This window comes from Dryobates pubescens, chromosome 2 (genome assembly GCF_014839835.1).
Source record: "Dryobates pubescens isolate bDryPub1 chromosome 2, bDryPub1.pri, whole genome shotgun sequence".
Taxonomy (NCBI): domain Eukaryota; kingdom Metazoa; phylum Chordata; class Aves; order Piciformes; family Picidae; genus Dryobates; species Dryobates pubescens.
Genome location: NC_071613.1, coordinates 42,224,523 through 42,250,098, shown reverse-complemented (window position 1 = coordinate 42,250,098; position 25,576 = coordinate 42,224,523). Strand labels below are relative to the sequence as shown.

At 40.9% G+C, this 25,576-nt stretch overlaps 1 protein-coding gene and 1 long non-coding RNA gene across 5 annotated transcripts in view; both read right to left on the bottom strand.

Annotated features, from left to right (window-relative positions):
• Positions 1-6,535, bottom strand: part of PTPN4 (protein tyrosine phosphatase non-receptor type 4) — a 115,460-nt gene extending 108,925 nt beyond the window's left edge. The window contains exon 1 of one of the 4 annotated variants that reach the window (XR_008463003.1): positions 5,841-6,535. The gene's annotated coding sequence lies outside the window, so the exon portion shown is untranslated. The remainder of the gene's footprint in view (positions 1-5,840) is intronic. The other 3 variants (XM_054176090.1, XM_054176073.1, XM_054176081.1) reach the window with 3 other exon arrangements.
• A 5,437-nt stretch (positions 6,536-11,972) lies between these two features.
• LOC128898859 (uncharacterized) lies at positions 11,973-24,074 on the bottom strand. The gene is made up of 3 exons (XR_008462997.1): positions 23,987-24,074; positions 13,290-13,420; positions 11,973-12,597 (listed from the first exon to the last, which is right to left on the bottom strand). It is a non-coding gene; the product is annotated as an uncharacterized LOC128898859 (long non-coding RNA).
• Between the last annotated feature and the right edge of the window lie 1,502 nt (positions 24,075-25,576).

The following is a 25,576-nucleotide window of genomic DNA, read 5'->3' as shown; positions in this document are numbered from 1 at the left end:
CTATGCGGACAAAAAACACCTTACAATGCAACACATCAGTGGTCGTATTGAACCTTATTCACATATCGAAAGACAAAAATACCCTCAATACTTTTTTTTTTCCCAGCTGATACTAAAAGCTTCTTGCAAGGATCAAGACAGACAAATGCAAAGAGACATGTTAATTTCAACTCTCTCCAAAGGCAGCTTTTCATGGGAAAACTGCTTTTTTTTCCCCCTGAAAAAACATTACTGAATTGACTGACAAGGCTAATGGAAAACAAACAAGCAACAAAACAACAAACCAACCCACAGTTTTACTTTTCATCCAAACAAAACTGTGCTAACCTAGGAGCTCAGAAAGCATTAATGGCAATAGCATTTTTTCCACTGACTGGTATGTTTCTATGTGCTCCTACTGAAAAGGTGGCCATTGCACTATTTCCTATTTCTATTCAAGGCTGAATTAACTGAGGTTAGTACAGCACTGCACAGACAAGAGAACACAAGTTTTGGTATGCCACATTTTAATACCTCCTTATAAAAACACACTGTTTGCAGCGTATCAAATCCACTTGCTTGACTCTTAAAAATACAACCTTCCACTGTGAAAACACATGAATCTTGCGTGTTAACTATTTTCCAAGACAAAGTAGGTTAGCACATGCAGACAAAGGAGCCACAGCAGACTCATCTTTTACCAACTGCTGCTTTGGTTTACATTGAGAACTACTTGATACAGTTTCAATTTCTGTTTTTAAACCTGACTGATGACACAGAAGAAAATTTATAATAATAAAAAAAGACACCTGAATAATTAGAAGACTTATCTAAGAATAATTTTCTCACCTGAGAAAACATTTTTTAGGTAATTTGTTTCTCATTTATATCTTTTGCAACAGAGAGAACATTATTTAGGGGTTAGTTTGGTGGTCTGGTATGGGGTTTCTTTGTAGTGAAGAGAGATGTTAGTGTGCCTTGCAATACTGGCCAGAGGATGCAGGGAAAGTTAAAGTACACTCAACTCTCTTCAAAGTTAGCATCCTTTTAGAGACAAAATAAGTTTAACCCAGAGTTAACAGTACAGAACTAAATCCATTTATACTGTTACTCTTAAGAAGCATTAAAAAAAAAAACACCACACCAAAAAACACATTTATGTTTTTTTAAAAAGAATCAGTTTATGACCACTGTCAAACAAAACAGAAAAACTGCATGCAACTGAGGCCTCCAAACTGAAACACCACACCCCACAAAGTACCACTCAGAACCAGCTTTTCAGTATTCAATACCAGCCATTTAGCAATTCTTAATTTAGAGTATAAATCCCAGGTTGATAAGAGAACTGAATAGATGCTACTCCAATCTAATCTACACCATTCTAATTAAAAAAATCCAAGCATGAAAATGTTAATCTCTAGCAGCATTCCATTTGATTTCCATTTGAAGATTTGGGCTTTTGGTCATGCAGAATAATTCAGTCATTACTCTTTTTCAACTAGTTACCCTGCAGAAGATAAAGGAACAGGCAGTAAGAACACACATGGCATAAGAAGTGGGTTATAATCTCCCCACCCACCCCCCCCGCTCCTTAAATCCTATGGATTGCCTGAAAACTCTTAAGTGGCAACTGCACTTCACACTTCCATCAGTGAAAATATGTCCCAGACCATTCTTCATTACAGACCATAGCTACTCAAAAGACTGTTTATTTTTTAAATAGATATTAGCCATTTCCCCCTTCCTTATATAATAACTGCAGAGATGGCAGTAACTCATAAACCATGCAAATGGAATTGCATTTATCACATCCACCAGTTGCCTTCTAACTTGTTCAGGAAGTAATTGCAGTGTGAGACAAGTGTGCCAAGAGAGGTCTAACTGTATCACCCTACCAAGTCATTTTTGAAGGTCCATAAACTAAGAACAGAGAAGCTGGTTCAATTCTCACAAAATTTTCAATTTAATTCAAACAAAATATTATCTAGCTCTGCTTGTCTGATCTACTTGAGTAACTATGTGCATATCAGCTGCAATATTCTGTAGCATTCCTGGGACACCAGGCATACAATTAGCACAGACTGTAGTATGCTGTAACACAGATCATTGTAAGGCAAGCATATTCTTGTAACCTCCATCTGGACATTTAATGCTGGTACATTGACACATCAGTAAAACTCCCATGAACACATTAACTGCTATAAACATGAAGCAATTTATTATGTAAGTGACAAACAGCAGCAGTTTTCTAATAATTCTGAGATTCTCCAAAATAGGAATGGGTATTTTGAATATGCACCTGCAGATACACAATTCTAGAACATATTACAGAAAGCTTCCAGAAAACTGCAATATTTTAGAACATAAAAGCTTTCAAAAGCCTACATAAAATTATTTTTGTGCTAGTTCAGTAGATTACAAGTCCTAAAGGAAAAACAGCCTCTGTTCCCAAACAAACATACATGAACAGCTGGCTCAAGCAGCAAAGACCTGCTGTTGTATTACCAGGCTACTGTTCAGCTTCTTTTGATTTGTCTCCTGCTCAGGCCATTCTCCCCTCCCCTCTTTCTTCCACCTTCACAGTTCCTTCTTTCAACTATAAACAATCCCATATTATATGCACACACAAACCATTTTTACACAATACTGAAGCACAATAAAGCCCATGAGAATTTTGTCCAGCCATTTTATGAAAAGTGACAGCACCAGAGTGAAAGTGTGGTATCTAAAAAAAAAAAAAAAAGCACAGCCAACCATCTGCTGAAAGAGTCTCATTTGACCATTTTTATAATTGGTGAGAATAGAAGGGAGGTAGGACAAAAACAGGATGTGAAGACATAGAATTAATGTGATCCTGTATCAAATTTAAACCCAAACCAAAGGGGTAATGTAAACAGACAAGCCAGAATTATTTATTGGCAGATCTAACAGTAGAATGAAGACCTAAGAAGACTGACACAGAAAAATACTATTTATCAATTTCAGAAAAATAATCTAACACTGCCTTCAACAAGAAAGCATGCACATGCCTGCATTTCGTTTTAATTAAGTTTAGATCAGCTGAAAAGTGAAAACAGAATTTTTAATCCATCACAATTTTCAGAAAACACTAATTTACCACATCCAAAGGTTTAAACTGCTACAAGCAACCAATTCTGTCTGTTTCCCACATAGTTTATGGGACTAAGTGAACCATCCTAAGTAACTTCCCCTTCAGTATATTCAAAGTTGTAAGTTATACTCAGTTCTCCGGAAAACGCTTGCAGAGTACGCATTCCATGTAACTTCCACGTACATTCATAAAATAACCCACCAGGATAACAAGACCCTAGTAAGATGGAACCCCCAGATTCTACTCAGGACCTTACAGCAGCACTGCTATAACATGAAAGCCATTAAAAAAACAACACAAACCAACCAAACAATAAAACCCAACTCTTTTCCACAAAATAATCATGTCACAAAGTAGCGTATCAGGCTGTTACTGTGGGCACAAATCCTGCAGCTCATTGTACACGGAGAAGTCTACATGACATGCCACACAGACAAAAGGTTAACAATAAAACATATAAAACATTCACAGGCAGTAAATGCTCATGATAAACATCAGCCTAGTGTCCACAAAATGAATGTTTGAGCTTCAGATCCTGCAGTGAGTTTTGTGTAGGTGGATCCCTCTGCCCAAACAGAGGTCACTGCAGGATTAGAGCCAAAATGGGTATTAATTTACCATATATTCCAAATATGCTAATGGAAATGACATGTAAATAGTATTACATGAACTCCATTCATTAACAGGAAGCTCATCCACTCCAAAGAGCAATTAGCACTACTTCTAAGATTACAGGATTTTGCTTTTATTCATGTTTTACAAATGTAGCTGCTAATAATGAATTAATTCCAGTCACAGAAAACAACATATAGGCTTAACTTTCCTGCTGCTACAGTATATCAACCATGAAAGTATTTTTAGCAAGGGTGTTCAATCAATACTGTACAACCTAAATTAGACATTAGCAGGGCAACAAACAAAATGTTTCATGAAAAATTTTACTGAGGAAACATCATACCAAGCCCTAAGTAGGCAAACCCAATGCCAAACAAACTTAACTGCAAACATAATGGAAATGTACCAAAGGGTAAAATACTAACATATTTCTGCTTTTGGAGAAAATGCATTTGCATTTCCATGTTTAAACTGACATAAAGCCCCCTACAAATAAAACCACAGACAACCTAAAAATACACAGAAACTCTAACAACAACAAAATAGTCTCAAACAAATAAATAAATAATCACACCAACAATTACAATTCTAAGTTTATAAAGCATAAACACGGCCAGGAAACGTGTAGACGCACTTTCATGTATTTATATGCTTATCACCCAGAATCACATTTTATCAACATGGTGTAAGCCAGAGTCGTGCCAATATGTAAAAACAACTTTTTAGGTCAGTGAAGCAAGAAATCCATTGTCAAGAAAATGGCATCCATAAGATTATGATACTGAATATTTTATGTTGTGGCAATGAACTGCAAAACTTTCCTACCATATACATATCTAATAGGAGAATAGTTTTACCAATTCTTATTTAGCTCATCCTGCAATGCACATTTACTATGTGATGAGCTCATAAACGTCTGCATGTGTGTGAACACATCAGTGGCTCCCAACATTACTGGGCAGTTATGTGCCAATAACAAGCAAACGTGCACTCACAACATCCTTGTCCTATTCAACACAGAGTTTCGCTCTGGGCAAGAGAAATGCCTCGTGGGTGAGAAAACGTACGTGCACACTAGTCTAACAATTATTCCTCAGCTGAGATCCATTAGCACTTCTGTACAACACAAATCACATAAATATTTTCTGTCTCGGAGTTTAACAAATTCTAACAGCTTAGCCACGTTGAAGTCCTGGAAGGATATCAGCAGCAGTACAAAGTTCATTCACGTGTATTTTACATATGAATGACATATATTCTTTGAACAGGCAAACGGTGGAAACATTTAATCTACGCTGGCAGCTACCAAATCTCCCAGAGATTTCTGAAAGGAAAAAGACGTTATTCCTCTTCCAGCTGGTACTGCAACAGCACACACGAGTTAACCCATCACCAGGTACACCGAGAGCCTCTGTCGCATATAGACACACACGATTATACAAGCCTTCTGCTTGAGGGAGATACTAAAAATGTACCAGAGGAATGCAACGGCAGCACTCAAACGCATTTTCCCTGCCCATAACCAGGGCAACGTGCACATGTGCCTAGAAAGCCCATGAACGCAAACTTTCGCATTAAACATACAAAAATCCACCCCAAAACCAACAAACCAACAACAACAACAACAAAAAAACCCACAGCAAAAACAAACAAACAAAACAACGTTTCAGGCGTTCAGCTGAGTTTTCCACATTTTAGACCCCGACATGCCCGTGCCGCTCGTTCCCCCGACGGCTGTTTATGAGCCCCCTCCGGGGGCCGGCAGTCGGGTTCAGACAACGCACTCCCCAAACCCCTTCTCCATAGGGAAGCTGGATCTCTTTTCAGCGCGGGGCGCAGAGGGGGCACTCATAAATATGAACCCCTTCCCCCTCGAAAGAGAAAAAAGGCTCTGGGCAGAACCGCTCTCCGCCAGCGGCGACCTGTACGAGAAGTTGCGGAGCTGAGGGGGAGCAGAGATGGGGGGGAGGGAAGCGACAGTACCTCGGCACCCACAGCCGACGGGGGCGGTAAAGGCGGCTGCCAGTGTGTGGGGGGGAAGCCGGTCAGAGCAGAGGAATGCGGCGCGCGAGCCCCGCCGCCGCCCCTGTTCCCTCCTGCCCCGAGACCCGAGCGCCCCGGCGGCCGCTCTTACCTTCATATAACAGCCACGTCCTTCCAGAGGGAGCGGGGACGGCGGAGGGATGAGGCGCGGGGGCTGCGTTCGTGGCTGCCGCCCCGCGACCCCCCGCGCGAGCACGGGCACGCGCCGCAGACGCTCGGGTGCGCGCTGAGGCGAACACGCGCGCGCGTGCAGGAACCGCACCGCGCAGCACCGCACCCCGAGAGCGCGGGAGCGGCCGCGCCGCTCACTGCCTTCAGATTCTCTGCAGCGACCGCCCGAGCCGCAGCCTCGGGAGCAGCAACAGCAGCCGCAGCAGCCGCCCCGCGCCCAGCCGCAGCGGCTGGGACCACATCGTATTGCGGCGGCTGGGCCGAGGGTCCGGGAGGGGAAAGATCGGGGGGGAGGAAGGGAAGGGGCAGCCTGAAGGCTGGGAGGCGGCAAACCCGCAACCTGCTCCGACCTCTCCTTTCTCCCTCTCCTCCTCAACAGTGACCAGCCGGAGGGGGTGGCGAGGCGAGGGCCGGGACGCAGGCAGGCACGGCAACGCCGAGCGGGCCTGGGCTCCCTCTCACTGGACACGGCGCCTCCTCACACACGCCGGCAGTTGCCCCGTGTAGAGGCCCGGCCGAGAGGCAAAGGGGACAGAAGAGAGGAGACAGTAGGGCTCTGCAGAGGCACCCTCCCTGCCGGTGAGCTAACGAGTGAGCAAGCGTCTGGGGGGGAAAAGGGGGGGAGGAACAGCAGCCTCCTCCCCTCATAGCCGCCCTCCCGCCTCATACTGGCAGCATAGCAACCAACATGGCGACTGCGCAGTCACTGGTAGCGACGGGGCGGGGGTGCGGGAAAACTCGCGAGAGCCAAAAGGGAAGTGGACGCTGTGCTTTCCTTTTGATAAGCCCGCTTCCTGGTCCGTAATGGAGAAGGCAGGACTGAGAGTCTTGTAATCTGATTGGTTTGATCTGACATCAAGTAATGGAGGTGGTGCTCTATGTCCGTCCATAACTGTGGGTTGGTTACCTGAACCGTCAGTTACGGTACAGGGCTTTGGTATAGCTGGACTGGCCGGCCTTGGGCGGTGGCTGCGTTCTTAGGCTGCTGTTCCCACGCGCTTTGCAGGACTGTTCATGAGGGAGGTTGTTGGGTGTTCGCGCTGGTCCTCTGTCTCCCCCTTCTGCGACGCAGCGCTTACCCGAAATTCACTCGCCTATGGACAGCGAGGCCCGAGGAGAGTGGGGATCACCCGTCTTCAGAAACGGAGCTGTGGAAAGGCGAGATGTAACCGCAGCACTCCCCATAATCTGTGCTAGTGTCCCTGATGTGGATGGGATGGGAGAGATGAATCCCCTCTGCGCCCTCAGGTTCAGCCTAGGGAACTTACCTGGTCGAGATGCATAAAATCGGAGCTTCCTTGGAGCCTGGGCCCAGGGACTTAGTGGGGAAGCAGTGAGGGTCCAGAGGGCTGGCATCAACATAGTGTAATGAGAAAGCAGAGCTGAGCAAAGCGTTTAACAAGGTGAGCTACTGCACACTCGAGTAGTAGCTGCTACTGTGACATGCAGCTAACTGGTACCTCGGTTTCACGCGACTTGAAGGTAGTTTGAAACTTCCAGGGCAATCTCAGTCAAATAGCAAGTGTGCATTGACATCAAGTCTGCTGAGTAGTCAAAATCTCAATAGTGAGAGGAAATGAGCCAGAGAGGGGGGAATTGGGCTGTCTTAATAACATAACCCTGGTCTTGGCCCCGTGTCCACCTAACCTTACCCTGCAGATGACTTAATCATTTTTGCTTGTAAGCCCATGTGAGAGTTCTTCCAAGGTGTGAGGCACATTGTGCCTTTTGGCCACATAAATGTTTTCATAAGTTGCCTATGGGAAGGTAAGCTTTGCCAAGACTTGGCTTAACACAACTCAGTGCTTTCAGGTATTTATACTATGTCTAAAAGGGTTTGGTAAGAAATAATCTTTAATGTCCATTTATTATTATTAAAATGTATTTATTATTAAAATACAACCTCTCACAACAAGCTCATTACCAAATAACAGACACAGAATGTATAGTTTGAAACAAGTTCTTGAATGTCATATTAAATCCCTAACCATAATAAGAGGCAGAATAATAGGGAATTTGCATGAGCTTTCTAAAAATCTCACTCTTGATGTTTGGAAGCCTTATGTACATTTCCAACCTAAATTGCTCTTGTCCAGTTTTGTTCTTTTGCTTAAATAGCCCCTGCCCCTTAGTGGTGTTTACCCTGGATTATTTTTAAGAAAGCAGTCATACCCCCTCCATTTTGCTAGAATAAATAATTTGAGCTCTTTTAGCCTCCTCTCCCTTTTCCTGAGTGAGTATTAGGACACTTGGGATTCTCCAGCTTTCTCATCTTTTTTTAAGGGTGAAGTTGAATCAGGTGTTGAAAGGCTGGGAAGGCAATCAAATAGAGATTTTAGATAATGCACAATTACTGGAGCAATTTTAAATACTGCACTTTTAACTGGTTATGCCTAGAAAACACTCATAAACTGCTGTTATCTGAATTTTGTAGTGAAAATCTAGAAATAGATGACAAAGTTTGAAATGCGAACTTTTCCCCCAGATTGAACAATTCCTAGGCTGATGATTTCATAAAGAAACAGAATACCATACAGCAGCAGTAATGACGTTCTGTATTGTGTCCACATGTTGAACATTTCACTAGTCATACTGACAGACTGATTGTGGTGCATCTGGAGACATTCAGTAACCGCATTCTGTGTTCCTGAACTACCACCAGCCTCTCAAGGAGTGGATAAAATACATTGTTCTGTGTGTTAAAGGGATCCTTAGCTGCAGAGTTGTCTTCATCTCCTGATAATCCTCTTTCATATGATGGGAAATTTATTCACAGATTGTATAGATATGTTTTAATCAATTTACACATAGACTTTAAAATCTGCCTCTCACATTTTTCCTTACTTATGCCCAGTATATGTAAAACACACAGTTACATTCAAATTGAGAATAACAATTAATACATTACTTTATACAAACTGTGTAATGGAGATGCAATCCAAACCACTCAGTGTGGCTGTAGAACTACACATTTGTTTGGCAAATGTAATCTTACACTATTAGCAGAGATGTCACAAAGCTGGTGACGTACAGATATTTAAGGCTGGACGTTGCAAAGTTATTTCTTCACACTATTTTACTATTCCTGTAATTCATTGTTTACAGAAGGCTTGATTCAGAGCCCTGGATAAAGGCAATGGAAGATTTCCACTATGTGCAAACTACTTCAGGTCAGGCATACGTTGCAAGAGCACTAAATGTTTTAAAAGTAGATACTGAGGCAAAGTTCTCCAGCTCATGCTCTTACAATATGAATAGTGCAAAGCTGCTCTGCAGAATGTTTATGTACAGAAATTGCTCAGACCATATAGTGTTCAGATGAGAACTTTTCAGAATTCTGATTTCTGTGTTGTGTTGCATACCCTGAGTGATCACTTTCAACAATTACGAGAGAAAGCAAATTGAAATGTGACTCTATGATTATCTACTTGAAAGGGAAAACATTCTTTTCACAAGTAAAAAATGCATTCAGCTCACTTCTCTTTCAGCAGCATCACTCATATAGAAGTGCAGGTTTTCAGCTACAGTTTGCCTGTGCATATGAGCAATGCAAGCTGCCTTTTTTATAGATACTCCACATAGCATGGTTGCATAGGGATTTACCTGTACTGCCACTGATACATTTTAGGGAGGATATGTTATCTCAGAATAGTAATGTCCTGCTAGTAAAACACCATTGTGTTAAACCTCACAGCTCTTTTATAAAGAACAAACAAAAGCTTGTCCCTTACTTAATATATCTGTGGTATTTGATTGTGCCAACATTATTACTCATACCAGACCTGCCAACCAAGCTGTGATAATTTATGTGAGAGAAATGTATATTAAAAATGTGAATGGGATTTTAAACCTCTCACTGAAATACCATGCAGACTGCTTTGTTGACAAAATGACATACTTAAACACTTCATAAAAGCAATTCAAGATGAATGACTCTCACCACAGGTGGAGTTTAGCTGAGAAAAGACCAGGAAACAAGGCACTTAACACCAAGATCAAGCATCATGTATGTTTAATAGCAGATACATTTTCTATAAAGTGGGATCCTGATTCAGCAAGCATCAAGCTTCAGGGGCACAGGCACAAAGTAAAGTAGATTGGCCAAATGCCATGTGGAATGAGCCATTGGTCAGTGTGAACTGCAGGCAAGTTTGAGCTTGCACATGGCTCTGGGATCACTATTAAAATGTAGCATTGACATAAATACTGAGTGTGCTTCTTCAGCAGAGTCCTAGGTAAGCTACAGGGACAGAATCATTTCACTGTTTGAGGCATGGACTAATTTAAGTTTTTGCAACACATAGTAGTAGTTGTTAGAATACTGGGAAATAATAATTTGTGTTAATAAGCTTGCTGTGGCTGTTATTTCAGAGCCAGAGCCTGTCTGTATTTCTCTTTAAAATATATTTAAGATAACCCTCTAGGAAAATACTGAAAGCTGATGGAAACATTAATACCTACAGGTTTTGCACCACATTTTGCAAAGTCTTTTTTTTTTTTTTTCTCCAGCCAGCCCTTGACAAACTCCTTGACTTCTAACACACATCAAAATACCATAAGGTTGCATCTTTAGATGCCCACTGCAAATACCTGAGCCCTTTTGTGAATGCCATCTGTGCATTCGCTTGTGGAATGCTGTTATTTTCTGCTTCTGTCCGAAAGAGGAATAGCATAAACCCTGGCAAGTTAAATATAAAATCATAACATAAAAACTTTTCCAAATCAATCATAAACAGGTGACCTGCCAAAGAACATGAGGAACCATCAGGCAACAGAGGTGTAACAGAAGCATTCAAGGAAACCACAGGAAAAAAGTGAGGGACTTTTCTTTTTCTACTGCTGCTCTCTGTCAGATTTTGAGGTGATTTCTTGGGGGCACAGCAGAGAAAAACATCCTGAAAAATTAGTATCCATGATTTTGGTGCAAGTCAGTGAATTGTACAGCATGTGTTTGTCAGGATGATGTGTTTCCTACCCCAGGGTTCTAAAGGACCTTAGATCTGAAATCACCAAACTGTTAACTGTGCTTTGTAATTCATGATTTGAAACAAACTCCATTCTGGAAGAATGAAGAATGGCATATGACATTCCAATTTTTATAAAGGACTTCAGGGAAAACCTAGAATTGACAGACCAGTCAGACTAACACATGGCTTATCACCACACAATTGGAATAGATGGAAACCGCAAATGTGGTGGTGTTTTAGAAATATCAGTAATGTCAGCAAATACTGATAAAGAGGAGCTGGATTATATAGACTTTATATACACATTGGATTCCTTCTCAGCCATAAACCAGCTCTTTGTTGGAAGAAGACCAAGTCTGTACCATCTTCTGCTGCCTCCTCGCCTTCTCTTTGCATCTTCCCTTTAGTCTTAGTCTAATTTCCACAGAAAGGTAATCCAAATGTATGTGACAGAGGGAGACACAGCGTGTTCTGGGTATCTTCCCAGTCTGAACAATAAAGGGACTGTAGATAGGACATGAAGAACATTTACCATGCAGCCTAGATGAAGCAATTATGTGCACAGATTTCCCGAAACATTTTCACAAAGCACAAACATTTTTACAAAGTGACTAGTAATGGCTTCAAAAGGAAGACAGATGGGTAGTAACCAGTGAGATTCCACAGGAGCCTATGCTTTAAAACATTTATGTGAAACAGGCTTTAATTGGTGATTGACAGTGTTTTCCAATGATTTACAGTGATTCAGGAGAAGCAAAATCAAGTCTGCTGGTACAAAATAGCAACAAAAAACACCATAAAGACTGAGCAGGTGATAAAAGAGCAGATAAAATGCAATGATCACAGATATCTGTGAGAAGAAAACCTCTCTGCCTGTGCAACATAGTAGGCTCTAAATTAAGTCATTGCAATCAGAAAAGGTATTTTGAAGTCACTGTGGATAGTTTTCTGCAATTACTATCTCAGTGCTCAGAGAGGCAGTTAGAACTGATAAGAAAATGAAAAAGCCAACTTATAATGCTTCTGTATAAATACTCAGGAAACATGTTCTTTAATACAACACAAAATTCTGCTTATAAGAACTTGGCATGAGGTAGCATCTTAAGCATCAGAAAAACATGAAAAAAAACAGAAAGAAAAAAAAAAAGAAAGTGACCAGATGGACCAAAAAGCTAGAGTGCTTTCTAAGGAAGACAGATCAAATACTCTGGGACTTCAGGGAAAATAATTGACAAATGGGAGACATAATGCAGATAGCAAAAAATCATCTCTGACATGGGAAAGGCAAGAGGGAACTACCACTCATTTTTTTATGTGAACTAGGATGAATCTACTATTTTTTTCAGATGAAAGTGTAAAACAAACAAGGAAGTACTATTCAAACAACAGCTGCTTAATTTGGGTAATTCATTGTCATGAGATATTTTTGATGCCAAAAATACTAAGGGCTGCCTGAAGTAACTAGACAAATTAATGAAAGTACAGGCTGCTTTGCAGAGAGATGGACAGAGTCTCCAATTCTGTCTTTAGATTGCCAGAAATTGAGATGGTAAACAGGAGAGGAAACAAAGCTGTAACTGCTCTGTCCTACTTACACAACTGCAGGATACCAGGTTATGTGGACCTTTGGAGTGACTCGGTTCAGTCTTTCTTACATTATGGCTGCAGTAGAAAGACATCTGTCTCGGACCTTTCTCTTCCAGTCATATCCTGTGGGTATTGAACATGAGAAATACTGATAAAATGTTTTAATGAATGAAATGCTTAAGAAACCTAAAAGGGAATTGATGAATGTTTTGAGATGAGATCCATAGTGAACTTATTTTAGGCAAACTAGTTGCATAGCTATAAAGCTGAAAATGGCCATTTAGTTAGACCTCAACTTTGACTTACCCAAAGAACCTCACCCAGTAATTTCTGCAGCAAGCCTATAACTTTGGTTTGAGCTATGCTGCATGTTTAAAAATAGTTTTTGCTTTTTCTAGGTCCATCATTAAGCAACCTATCACTAAGAACTGCCACTGAAGCCTCATGGGTTTGCAACTTGTCAGAAAACTTCTGAAGTCTTTAAGAGAAGAGAAAGAAACATGCAAAAAACAAGAGAGTGCTGGTGGGCTTTATTTGTAAGGAATTACTTAAATCCTGCTATTGATTTCCTTATATAGTGACAAATTTCCAATTAGTATTTCAAAATGAGCAGCTTAGGCATGCAGATACCATCTCAAAAGGCTTTAATTTCCCCCCATCCCCTGACTTCGCGTACACTTTTATGTGGCTGAATTGTAGGTAACTTTCAGGAAGCTAGACAGGTTTATTTCAAAGCTTAAGATTAGATCATAGTGATTCTAATAAGGAATCACTACATGCACAGGTTGCTGTGTTTTATACCCAGTGCTATTTACCTTTCTGTTGCCAAGATCTCCACTTCGGAGTGCAGGCCATGGCACTTTATCCTCTAAGATGACCTGTTTAGATAAGCAATACACATTCCACTCTGTAAAGAAGATGCTTTTGTTGGGTTTGTTTCCTTGAGCTGCAAGACAAGCATTGAAATGAGCTCAGCCTTTCAGATGAGCAGTTATCATTTTAAGTCTGCTTTAAGTATAACATTGGGGAACCTTTTGAGAAACACACATATAAAAGAAGAGAGGAGGAAATGGCTGCTCTGTCATCCCTTCCCATTCTGTTGCTGGGGGTTTTAAAAAGTGCTGTAGCATTTGGGTACTTTGGCCTTTCATAGACTTTGTTACAAAAGTTTGCACAGAACTACCCACTCATCTGAAACACAGAGGAGACCATATGTCACCTCTCACCGCTCTGCATTTTCACAGTTGAGGTTTTGAGGTCAGCACTGTCTGCCAACATCAAGCACCAGTGAAAGGCTTTTCCCCTGCTGGTAAGCTTTACCCAGAAATGCAACTCCTAAAACCATCTTTCTTTGTTGCAGTATAACACGACGTGTTTCTAAAGTAAATATTCTTTACAAGTATCTCTAATAAAAAGAGCATTTAGTGACTGTTGTGGTTTGCATTTACCTTGCGTTAGGCATCTACTTGAGTACAGAAAACTTCCAAATTTGACCTTTCCTGAGAAAAAGACAAAAGACAGCAGAGCAACAACTCAGCTAAACAAAACGTGTGCAAACATCTTCCTATTACATCCACATTTTGGCCTCCCTGCAAAGGAATTAAAGTTGTTGAAAGAGATTTTTGACTGGTTAAGTTCTTCCAGGAACAGTACAACTCATTCTGAATTCTTGATTCATAGAACATTCACTTTCTGGCTGCCTGAAGTAGCTCCAAATTTCATGTTATAAATAACAAAAACTGCTACAATACTTGGGCTGATCATATTGGAATTAGTCAGATTAATTACAATTACAAGCACTGATATTTACACAAAATTCAGCTCACTTCATTTTCTAATACTGGGGGGGGGGGAATATTTTCAGATCAAGAATTCCAAAGAAGGTTTTATGTGTTCTGTATGGATGGAGTCTACCAGATGACATCTTCTCAAATAACTAGCAAAGACAAGATGACCAGAGAGCTGATGGGATTTTTCAAACTATTTGACTGCTGTTATGGGGATAGAACCCTGAGAAGATGCTTTTACAGACACAGTATTGGTTTCTGGGTTAGAAAGGATGTAGAAGAACAGAGAAAAAATAACTGTTGAGTTGTCAGCCTTATGGACTATGCATGGAAAATAACAAAGCATTGTATTGTATTTATACCACTGTTCTACCTGCATCTATCTGACTCAACCATAAAGGGACCACACACTGAGGACAGGATGGCTCAGTGCTTCATCTCTGGTGACACCACCACCAAGGCTACCAATTAGTTGCAGATTTAATGTGGCTTTTATCTGATCAACAGCAGGTCTATAGGGTTGTTCACAGCTCATAAAATCTGCTTATTATTTAAGAACCTTAGCTTTCTTGTACTACTTCTGTAAGAAGCCATAGTACCGACGATAAGAATTATAATGAACATGCTTCTAGTCATAATAGATGTGGGGAGTTGGAAATATGGAGATCAAAAAGAGCCAGAAAAAGGAAACAAAATAGAATGGAAATTAAAATGCAACTATATTTCCTATTTCACAATCTTGGCAACAAACTGTTTTTTGAATGCTTGGCTTTACCAATAGTGATGCTGCTGATACTCCCAAGTCACTTTTAGGACAATGAAAAAGTGCGTAAAGTAATTCCTCTCTACTTAAAAATCTGGAGGTTGCTCTCTCCAACTTCAGGATCTGTCACTTACTGGACTGCCATGAGATAGTTTTTCAGTAATGCCTGCTGCCTTTTCTTAAGTTCTCAGAAAATGCGGTGGTGTCCTGATTCCAGTGGGCTTTTGTTCTGGCTCACCAGATGGGACATCCAGCAGTTCAGAGGCACAGGAAAACAGCAAGGAGCTGGACTGAGGTTAGGATAGAGCTGAAAAGTATTTCAGGAGATGACCTTGGCGAGGCTGCTTGCAGGCAGTACTATCAGCTATACTCTGCACCAAAACAGGAAAAAGAGAATCCCCCACTCAACACCTTCCAGTTAGCTAATGGGGATGAAGGAGTAAACAGATCTTAACACATTTCTACCCTGCTTAGATTTAGTGAGGACAAGTGCAGAATGGGTAAGCCTTGAGTCTCCTGCTACATATTGGTTAGTGCTGCCAGGCTAATGCAGATGCTTATGTATTTACTCAATACATACTGTATGTGGCAACACACAGAATTCTCATGAATTGCAAATAAACTGTATCTCAGATAATTTGGGATTAATCAGTCTTCTCTAGAGGTACTCTTAACGAGGGACATCCTTACCTTCTACTTTGTATTCTTGCCCAAGGCAGCACATTTCCATGCTATATCATGACAAATTGTCTCTGCAACCCCATCATTAATTTCATAGCTGTCTCCCTCCTTGTAACTGTGGTACTTTTGGAGGACTCTCCAGTATGAATTCTGCCTAGAGGCAGATTCTGGTGTATGGATTTGTGTTTTTTTGTTCATCTCATTATAAACCAAAGACATTATGCACATGAAAAAGTCCCAAGGAAGTTTGAAGAAAATTATTACAAAATAACCTGGCTTTTCTTTAGTCTGTTAGTTCACAATAACTGAAAATTAAGCTTTCTTCTATTTTCCTATGGATATTCTACACTAATTTGCTTATAAACGGGATATAATAATGACATTCAGGGGAAAAAAAAAGGAAGAAAAGTTAAAAATGCAACTTGAAGCTTTTTTTTCTTTTTTTCTGTTGTTAAATAATTACACAGGTGACCCCAGTTATCAGGACCTGCTGGTATTTGGTATGTCTCAAAAGCTAAGCCCTCAAATCCCAGATTAAATCTGCAGAAAGGCAGCAGGAACAGGAACAATTCCTGGTTTGCTTGTGCACTCACAACTTCCCTGAGTCCTGCAAAGTCTGGCTGCACTGTTGGTCCAGGACTAGTCCTGAGCCAGATTACTTCTGATCCAGATCTGGCTGCGGTCTTTCTAGTACAACCAGCTGCTGCACTAACACCAACACCATCTGAGTCATGCAGGGGCTAAGTAAGGACAGAATTTGGGGAGCAGTAGCCCTGCCATGCAGTTAGGTTGAAGAGGGCACTGGCATGAACTGAAGAAAAGCAAAACTGACAGGACAGAAACAGTACTGCCAGAGTGAGAGCAAATTTAAACTATGTAGGGAAGTTTCTAAAGGACAATTTGCCTTCATAGCAATTGCATACCTCAGAGTTAGAGCTTTCCGAGCTGAATTCAAGCCAGCGATAACCACCCTGCTCTCCCAGGCTTGGAAGCCTTGTATTTTACCCAGTTAAGCACAGCCACTTCAGAGTAACCCTTGAAGTGTTTTGCTGAATGATCTAGGGAAGGGAGTATTCCCACTCCTCAGCACTTCACATTTTCGACCCTGATGTGCACAAGGGTTAATGGCAGTTTCTGCTTTTCCTTTTTTTCTGTTATTTAGCCTTTCTCCACTAGATGCTACACTGAGACCATCAAACATTTATTGAGTCAAATAAGATAAATTTTAAGACTCAGCATAGAACAGACTGTTTAAAACAAAACACTGATAGCATTGCTCTGTTTATGTATCTGTGTGGTGTGAAGATGAGAGTAATGCATCTTACACTGGAGTAACTGCACTGACTTCATCAGAGCCTGTTACTTGGAGCCGCAGAGAAGAGGGCTAAAGCAAGTCTGGGCACTCTGGTGTTACTACCCACATGCAATTGTATTAGGTAGTTACAGAAATGTGTGAGATGGTTTACCAAGATCTAAAATTAACTGAACAATTCATGGCAATACAAGGAACTAGTCCCTTTTTTCTCTTTCTGTCTTAGAAATGCTTAGAAATCCTTGCATACTTACCTGGAAAAAAATTACTGTAGGCGATACTTTTAATGAAGCTGACACTTCAAATAATGTCACAGAAAAACATTAGTTTTACTGATATTATGCAATTCTTTGATTCAAACAGCTGTGGAAGCACTATCCAGTATGGTTCCCACAGAGCCTGCCAACCTAGCTTTTAACTTGTGTTGGGAATTGTGCAATATCGTCTAGTAAACAACCTGAGATCCTCTTACCTTTTAGAGAAGGCAGGTCTGACCAAGTGCTTAGGGCACAGCCTGTCCTGTGTGACAAGTTTATTGGATACAAGCATTACAGCCTGAATTGGAGTCTCTCCCTGGAAAAAGCCAAGTGAGAGTCAGACTGTTTAGTGAAGTAGGATCTTCAGGGCTGTGTCTCTATCAGGTCTTTGGTTACCCCACAGTCCTGGAGGTCGTCTTATGTATACCTTGCCATTTGTCACACTACTCAGAAATGTTATAGCCTAATTGGTAGCAATTTTATTGTTTGAGGAGGTGGACAAATATAATTTGGGAAACTTCAGTATGACCTGGTTAAGATACAGCATCAGCAACATGGTTCAAGACATGGCTTCAAAACACTGTTATGCTGGCCTGTCTTGCTGTAACATGCTTTAATTTGTACATTTGGTCTTAATCTGGGACAAGAGCTGGAACAGAAAAGGATGGTTTGCTGAAGTTCAGTAGGGCTTAATAGAAGTAAATATTTACTGTCCAGGAACCCAATCTGCTGCTGGTATGATAACCTTCAAAATGTATGTGATATACATCAGCTGAGGATCTAGCCCAGATGCTTAGCAAACTGTCATTGCGCCCTGGCCACCTTATTGACCATTCACAAGCTTATCTTCAGATTAGTATGGAGGAAGGATCTTCTTTTTCCCCACCTTCCTTCTCATAGATAGGATAATGCTTAGATCAACATTATTCTAAGCTATGAAGTCCTCAGTGTTTCATCTCAGAGATTTCATTTTGGCAGAATTTCATGTAATACTTTGCAGGGAGGTTTAGGAAAATTCATCAAGATCAGGAGAAAAAGCAGCAGATTCACAACTAGTAGCTGTTAGATTTACAAAGAAGAACTCTATTTTATGCTTGGTTACACTGAGAAGCTAGTATTAAATATAAACGCTTGTCGTCTGGTACTTACTAGTTCCTCCATCTGAAGAAATAAAAACAAGCACAAAGCTCTGCCACAAAGCAGGTCATAATTCTCTGAAAAATCAAACAAAAGTTCATGACCTAAATGAAATAGAATTTACCTCATAATGATCCTGGGAAAGAAGGGATCTGCCACTGGTAGGGAGTCAGCATGACAAAGGGAATAGTAAATGGGAGCTCTGTAGGGCTTCTTGCCTCTCTCAGATAGGTTCATCTCCAGCTCAGGTAAGTATTGATTGAAAACTTATACTTCACAGTCTGTTCAGTGCTTAGTGACTGTACCTGGGAATTGAATTCCCAGTGGACAAACAGTCGTATCACATAAAACCACTGCTAGACATGAAATTACTTTCTAATTTTGCTGGCAGCCTTCCAGCAGAGAGGTCAGGCTGAGAAGTAACCATGAAGATGAGACCACCTCCTGGCAAAACTGAAGGTGTAGCAGGGACACAGACCACAGGGAAGGGCAAATGTGGCAGGGGAGCAGGTGGTTTGCATGTGAGCTTTCTAGAATAAACATCTCCAGTAGTCACGCAGAGCATTTCAGTCTTCTGGATACTGGTGGAGCAGCAGCATTTGCAAGTACCAAAACTGCTTGTAGATCTCCCCTGGGAGACATGATCCATGGCAAGCAAACATCTCAGCAAGAGACCTTCCTTGCAATAGATGGCACAGAGTGCAGAGCCAAGCTGCCTCCCATGGCCCTGCCTCCCCAGTGCCTTGGTAGAACTGTAACTCCACACAGGACCAGATGGGTGACTGCCACAGAGCCAGCCAGCCAGAGGCAAGCAGTTGGCCCAGACCAGAGCAGGAGTATGTTTCAGTTGTCAGGGTGACTTACAAAATTAAATGTGTGGCACGTTAGTGCCAAGGGAGGAGCGGGGAGCAATACAAGTTTGATGGAGTACTGTAAAAATTAAAATGAGCTTGAGGGTGCAGATAAATATTACTCTTCATTTGCATGTACTAGGAAAGAAAGCAAAAATATTCCTATGTTCCTTTTCTTCTATGGCTTGTTTGGACAGTGTCAGAGCATTTGCTAAGGAAAATCAGATAGGAGGCACTGAGTTTTCCCAGGTCCTTGGGTTGGAGCTTGTTCTCACTATATTTGTGGAGAACTTTTTGCTCCAGTTAACCATACAGGAAAGAGCAACAAAACTAAAAAGTGTTACTGTTTGCAATATTACAAATTTTGCTTAAAAAGCAATAGGAATTTGAGTTACTAAAAGCAAGGAAATATTGGGGGGGAGTGGGGCAGGGGATGGGGGAGAGAGTGAGGTAGTTTCTTTAGCACATTTTGTATTCCTATGGAATTAGCTAACGTTCTTGCGTTAGTTAGCATTCTTCATGCCGTTCCAAATCACTCCTGATACTAAGGAAGTCTTCTTACCTGCAAATCACAATTGCCATTTTATAGTAAAAACTGATCCTGGGGAAATCTGAGTAAATGGTGTCACTTTCAGGTAACTAGCACAGGGAAAATATATGCTCACACAAAGCCTGAGCCTGTGATATAAAATCTTAACAGGTTTTTACTTTTCTCTATAGCACATTACAGAAACACTGCACTGCTTTTGCAACAACTAACCTCATTATCCCATCTCCCATCCCCAGTCCTCCGTGCTTGTCTCCCAGTTCTGCTCTATCTTCTGCTTCGTATCTTCTTGCCTGTAACCTCTTGAACTCAGATCAGATTTTGCAGACTGTGCAGATGTAGGGCGGGTATGTGATTATTATTTCTGGATTTATCTGAACACTGCATCGATCCTGCTGCACTCCCCCACCTCCTCTTATTGCTCCTCCAACCACAGCATCTGTCAGGACCTCCCCGGCTATTATATTTTGTTCCCTCCCAAATATCCACCTTCTGCCAGTGTGCAATTTTGGACTCCTTTCATTGTCCTTCCTTATGACCCTGAAGAGCCTAGCAAGACACATCTGAAGGTGGGGCAGAAAGGGAAATAAGGCTTTGTGCAGGATGGCTGCACCCCATGGAGCAACCATTTTACCAACTCCATTTGAAAACCAAATTTACTGGCAGGCAGGCAAAGTTGGCAATGCAGCAATTGTATCTTGGGGATTTGGAATACATCCTTACAGAAGAATGGGAAAATGTGGGAAGTTTCAACTCACAAAGGCTTTTTTTTTTAATGTCTACCTTGGATCAATGGCTTAATAAGAGGACATCACAGACTGTTTCACCCTGTCCCAAGTGAAGGAGGTCCATTCACTGGGTGCTGACTCTCACCACAGCACCAGAGCACATTGGCACACATGCAGTGGCAGCTCCTTTTCTTGGAGGATAAATCGCTCCTTTGATTTCTACTCACTTCAAAAGTCTGACTCCCTTCCATGCATCATTCTGGGCTCTGAGGCAGGTGCAATCTCACAGATAGGATGTGCTGCCATCTTCCTCTCTCTCTAGTCCTCCATTGTCAAGAATGAATATTTCTCACACCACTGAACTACAAGTGAGGGGCATAAGACAGGTTTTGGTGCTGTTAGAGGGCAAGAAATGAGGCAGCTGTAACAAATGACAGATTTCCATATACACCTGCTGAAACACGGTGAATGCTTCACACACAGAGTTTGATACAGTAATGGAAAAATCAATGCCAAGATCACACTTTCACCACACATCAATAGCTTGTGTGCATCAGTAATTACACTTGGCTTCTAATCCAAGACTCACAATGTTTCTCCAGCAGCTTTTTGTCATTGTGTATTTGTGATCTGCAAAAGCTGAGCCTCAAATAGAAAGGGGAGGGAAATATTATTATTGTTTTTTACTCAGAGTGCTCCATTAAATGCAGCACACCTGCGGTAATCTGAGCTGTACAAGGCAGATTTACCAGCTACACTGGGAGAAATTCTCTAGACAGGTGGTCAGATTGACTGGTTCCTGTAGCTTTCTCTGGCTTGAACTCTACTAATTCTGGAACAAGCTCCATTCAGAGAGATGCCCAGAGCCCATCACTTGCAATTTCTAACTTCACATCCCACATTAGCAGCCTGATGTATAAACCCAGCTCTGGGCTATCAGCTCTGACATGCTGGCAGTACTGCCAAGGGGCTGTGTGTCTCAGAGAAATCCAGGGGTCTGCTCTGCCAAACTGAGTGTAGAGATCTGGGCAAACAGGCCTCACATTTATTAACTTAATTTGACAACTGAAGGTCAATTTTGAGAATCCTTATAATGCACCATGCTATATCTGGTAGAACTAATGAGGTCTTGGCTAGTGCATCATGTAACGCTGTTTATTTTTTGCTGAAACTCCCAGGCTGGTTTTGTTTTGCTCTGAAAAGTCTAAACAACTTGGGTTTGTTTCAGTGAAATAAGGAATCAGATCCCGATAGAATTAAAGTTTAAACATTTTCTGAAGCTGAAAAATGGCATTAAGTTTTTTAATTATAAACCAATCCAGGCAATTCTTGAATGAATACCCTCTAAAGAGAACATGTAAATGGGAAAAACACATTTAAAATACAGCCACTCAGACATCCAGTAAAATAGATGCATTTGTGCTTTTATGTGATGCAACCTACAGCTCTTACATCTGAAGTGACTAACACAAACCAACACTTACTGAAGCATTAATAGGAAAACTGCACAGAGAACCATGACTTGGCCTCTGTAAACCCCCATCAGAGAGTTAGATCTGCTCAGATCCACAGCACGAGCTACCCCAGTAGCTCTGAAGCTACTCTGTCCTGTCTCAGCATGGAATCTGCAGCTATATATTCCTGAGAGTTGCCAATAGCACCTCATTTTCTCTAGAGTGAGGGCAAAACCAAACCACTCCTGCTCCTAAGAGGAAGCCAGGTACTTAAGTGCAAAACTTTCCAGAATGAAGTGTGCTGAGGGAAGGGAGACAGGATGGGGAGCCAGAACACATCATCCAGAAGCCACATACCCAGGGTATCAAAAAAAACCAAGAAAGTGGGGAGAATTCTGCCAGTTTGAAACTCTTGTCCCTTAAGTGAGCTGCTAAGATTTGATACAGTGAAGATCACTGAATTCCTAAAAATGACAGTGCTTCTGTAGACCACACCAGGTATAATGCAAGAAAAAAATCCAACACCTGAGAAAGCATCTCTCAGTGTTAAAGGGTAACTCTCTCATTCAGAACAGCATTGTAACACTAGCTCTCAAAAAATTAAAAAGTTAAAAAGGAAATGAAAATAAAAAGCAAACTAGTCAAATCTGGAAAAGTACTAAGAGGGTTTCAAAATGAAAGAGTAATGCTTCTAGCAACAGGGAGTAGATCTGAGCTGAAGAACGAAGTTACTCATTTTTTGCAGGTTGAAACTTCTGTTCCAGAGGAGGAAAGTGCATATGCCTTAACCATCAGTGTCCTATAATACCCCAATGGATGTTGGCTGCCTGTGACCTGAGGCTGCTATACACTGTCAGCGTATGGTGGACCAGAATCCTGCTAACATTACCTCTTAGTCAAGACCCTCAGCCTTCCTATCACAAAACGGGAGTCCTGGAGCTGTAGCACCAACCCTGTAACAAATACCTGCACTAAGTGATCATTTCACAGATACTATTTTTCAGAACTGTCTGCAGATAAAAAATGTGAGCTCAAAATCTTTTCTTACAGGATATCCACTATGCAGATTCATGGCTGATCATTCACATTTGCCACTAACTTCTGGAGGGATGCTATCCAACGAGCTCACCGATGGCACAACAAATTTGTAAAGTCATTTCAGCCTTGTCACTGACAGCATGTAGTATCTTTTTATGCACCAGGAACATCTTTAATTTACATACTCAACATCATCAAGCTGTTCAGGTGTGACCATGTTATAAAACCTACATGATTCTAGTACAGCTTTGTGTAGACATTATTTATTTATTTGCTCTACTAGCCTACAACAGCACAAAATAAAAGCAGGCAGAAAAGGCCCATCAATTTTCTTTAGCTTAAACATCAGTCACAGGATCAGAATCTTGTTCCTGCAAAGACAATATAGGCTCTAACTTTCATTTTATGTTTAAACATATCTGCTTCTTTAAGTCTTTCCCAGAGATTTACAGTGCTAGATTATGCTAAAATGTGCTTGGACATACGGAATGGCATCATCTGGGACAATAAAGGTCTGCAAGCTTTGCATAAAACAAAGGTGTTTTAAGACACACAGCAGTTAATGTTGCTATTTCCCAAGAAAACCAAGGTGTATAGCTTCTTGCATGTTGCATCCAAATTACAATCAAAGCTTCAAACCACACACAGTCAACACAACACTAGAGCAAATATGATGATGAAATAATTTTACATATATATCAATATATGATATCAGAGTGATCAGTTCATGTAGTCAATTCTGAAATAAGATTCCTGTGCTACCAGTCAGTTTCGTTGCAATCTTGCGTACCATGGAAAGATGTCTCCACCTGTGCTGCCAGCCAGCTGCAATAGGCTGTTACCCAACTCACTGCATGTCCCAGTTAGGCCCTGAAACTGGTTCTACCCAGACTACATTTCTCTTGAGATAAGTACATCACTACTTGTGATTTGTGCTTCAGTCTCATGTGTCTGTACCTTCAAGGCTGTGCTGTCATTGTGTTCTTGTGATTTTGGTGGTCTTTTCTATACTCCCCTGCTTTTCTTCATCACACTTCAAGGCATGGCTTCCTGGTAAAACAAATATGGTTTCATGACCACAATCTAGTCAGGCATACATCCTTGAGCTAGGATTGCTGGCTAGTTCAATGTACAGAAATAAAGGACTTTTAGGATGTGTCTAGAGACAGAAAGTGATATAAATAAATAGAATGACCTGTTACTAACATTTGCTGGTAATGGCAATATTACTGCTGTGTTATCAAGACTGCTTTACAGCATGTACAAACTTTTAACCAGACTAAGGATTGATACAGTCTAGAGAGCTCTTTGAAGTCAAAGGGTGAATAATTGAACCAGCTTAACTTTAAATCCTCTCAGAAACCACACGTTTTATGGAACCAAGCAACTGCAGTTTGCTTTAGAATGACAAGCTTTTCTGGATCAGCTAAATCTAAAGAAAATGTTATTACTGTTCCTATTCTCTTTCTCTCTCATATCTTATACATGCCTCACATACATCTCTGTGTCTTGGAGCATGGGTTTTTTCAATGCCTGTCCAGAGCTTAACAACAAGATGCCAGATCCAGAGCTATTTACATTGCTTGACTCCCACTGCCTGCCTAAATGTCAATTATAATGAAACAGAAGTAGAAACATGGTACGGAGTTCTTTTTCCAAGTGAGCCTTCTAGATTATTGTGTCTTGTTTTTCACAAAGTTTTGTCATATTTCATCACAGTGTGCAGTAATCAGTCTTATCCATCCTTTGGTATTTCCATCAGCAATCTGTTCAGTTTCTTAATTACCTTTTAAACAATTGTTTAAATTCTAAATGTGTCTTTTGTATTCAGGAGAAAAAAAAATATTTAGCATGAAACAAATGTACAAGTAAATCCACAGAATCCTATAAAATATGTCCCTTCTTTAGCCTGCTGCATTATCTTTCCATGCCAGTCCTAAACAGCTTCCCTATGACTAACACTGCTATGACCTGATTTACACACACACAGAGACACACACACACACACACAGAGTAGCTGCAACTAATTATCATATTTAAACTTCTGTGTGGCTCAGCTCTGAAAAATTTGACCTAATAGGATTCTACACAGAAAAGGATGTAAGTACCTATTAACCTGCAGCAATTTACCATAGCATTTGTAACAATATGAATAATATGCACAGTCATGCACATGCTACTAATGCAGACTGAATTATTCACTGCAAATCTGGGCAATATTTTTGTCAAATAATTATTATGGATAAATGTTTTCCATATCCAGTACCTCAGTATATGTTTGAATAACAGTCTGCAGATAATTTCATGCAAATGTTGCACTGAAATATTGGCACTTTCATCCATTGAATAATTATTTCCCAATCAATTTATTGTAGATAAACTATTGGTATTTATTCACTGAGCTTGGTTCTGTCTAGGCTAATAAACAGACATGGTGTTAGCCCCAAAGTACTTGTAATCTTCATTTCAGACATGCAAACTCTTGCAGGCAAGGCACTACCGCAGTATTTCTGGGATCAAAATGGAGATAAAAGAAACAGGAAGCAG